This window comes from Eptesicus fuscus, chromosome 8, assembly GCF_027574615.1.
Source record: "Eptesicus fuscus isolate TK198812 chromosome 8, DD_ASM_mEF_20220401, whole genome shotgun sequence".
Taxonomy (NCBI): domain Eukaryota; kingdom Metazoa; phylum Chordata; class Mammalia; order Chiroptera; family Vespertilionidae; genus Eptesicus; species Eptesicus fuscus.
The window spans coordinates 51,894,936-51,897,124 of NC_072480.1; positions in this window are offsets into that span (position 1 = coordinate 51,894,936).

The following is a 2,189-nucleotide window of genomic DNA, read 5'->3' on the forward strand; positions in this document are numbered from 1 at the left end:
ACATTGATTAATAGAATTTTATTATATTTTAAGTGTACATTTGTATGATCCATGACCTGATACTGCATTCTGTGCCCACCTCCCAAAGTCAAATCAACTTCCCTTACCATATACTTGGCACCCTTTACTACCCTCCACCTCTTATTCCCTCTGGTAACCACCATACTGGTGTCTGTGTCTATGAGTTTCAGTTTTATATCCCACATATGAGTAAATCATAAAGTTCTTAGCTTTTTCTGACTTATTTTGCTTAGCATAATGTTCTCAAGGTCCATCTGAGATAGAAAAACTGGGCTAGGTAGACAATCAGGGCCAGGGACCATGGAAGGTAGGGAGAAGGGAAGTCAGATGGAGTCAAAGGACCTAGAACTAATTAGGCGGGAACCCAACCGGGCAGGGAAAACTTGACCATTGACCGGCCAGGCAGGAACAGTGATGTCACCTAGGACTTGAAGTGTCAGTCCTCAACCAGGTAATCCCACAGGAGGGAACTTGAACTTAGATATAATTGGATATTGCTAGAATTCCTTGAAGGGACCAATCAGGAGCTAGCAGAGTGTATGAATATCTCCTAGACAAAGAGCTTAAGTGGTAACCCTTTTGGGGCCCCCTTCCCTTGTAGCAGGAAGTCCTTATATCCTTCCCAAGCTTTGTTTTCCTCCCAATATATTTTGTTTTTTCCCCCAGCATTTTTGTCTGCAAATCCATTTTTTGGTTTTATGAGACAAAGAGCTCAGACCTGAACATATTTTGGGTTTCATTTTTCATATTTTGGGTTTCACATCCATGTTGTTGCAAATGGTGCTGTTTCATCCTGTCTTGTGGTTGAGTAGTATTCCATAGTATATATATGTACCACATCTTCTTTATCCAATCTTCTATTGAAGGACATTTGGTTATTTCCATGTTGTGGCCACTGTGAATACTGCTGCAATGAACATACAGGTGCATATATCTTTGAGAATAAATATTTTCAAATTTTTCAGAAAGATAGCCAGAAGAAGGACTGGCTCATATGGTAATCTATTCTTAATTTTTTTAGGAAACTCCATACTGTTTTCCATAGTGGCTGAACCAGTTTACATTACCACCTACAGTGAATGAAAGTTTATTTTTCTCCACAATCTAAGAGACATCTGCAGTCCCATGTTCATTGTAGCATTACTCACAATAGCCAAGATATAGAAATAGCCTAAGTATCTGTCAACATATAAATGAATAAAAAATATGTGAAATATATATATATACAATAAAATATTATTCAGCCATGAGAAAGAAGGAAATCCTGTCATCTGTGGCAACATGGATATCCCTTGTGGATATAATGCTAAGTGGAATAAACCAGACAGAGAATGACAAGTACTGCATAGTATCACATATGTGTGGAATCCAAAAAATAAAAAATAAAAAGTCAAACTCATAGAAATAGCAAGTAAAAAAAAGTGTGCAAAAGTTGTTTCCTGGAGCTAGGGAGTGGGGAAATAGGGAGAGATGGGGAAAAGAGTACAGACTTCATCTAATAAAATGACTTAGGTCTGAGGTCCTAAGGTATGACATGGTGACTATGGTTGATAATACTCTTATATAATTACAAGTTGCTAAGAGAGTAGAACTTAAATGTTCTCACACACACACACAAAGATAAAAATGTGGGGTGATAATAGATGTGTTAATTTGCTAGATGGGGGCATTATTTTATAATGTGCACATATATCAAATCATTGCAAGGTACACTTAAATGTCTTACAATTTTATTTGTCAATTATCTCAGTGAAGCCATAGAAATCTTTTAAAAATATTGAAAATGTTCAAGCACAGTGAAAATAAAAACAAAAATTAAGCAGGTATGTTTATTTCCCTCATCCTTTTTAACTTAAAAAGATTTTTATAATAGAATTTATAAAAAAAATATTTTTAAATATTCAGTTTTGGTTAATATCCACACAAAGTCTATCTTAGACTTATTATACTTAATAACTTCTGCCATACACCATAGTAAATATTTGTTTACAAGTATTTTTGGAACAAGGAAAAGAGACAAGATAAGGTAGATAGAATCTCTACTCTAGAGGCCCTGTATTGTAGGAAAAGCGAAAGCAAAGATTGAGCAAATTAAAAGGCAAAATAAAACAAACATAAAACTAGGTAGAAAAATAGAAAATTGTGTTAAGTGAAAAGGAAGCAAGTCC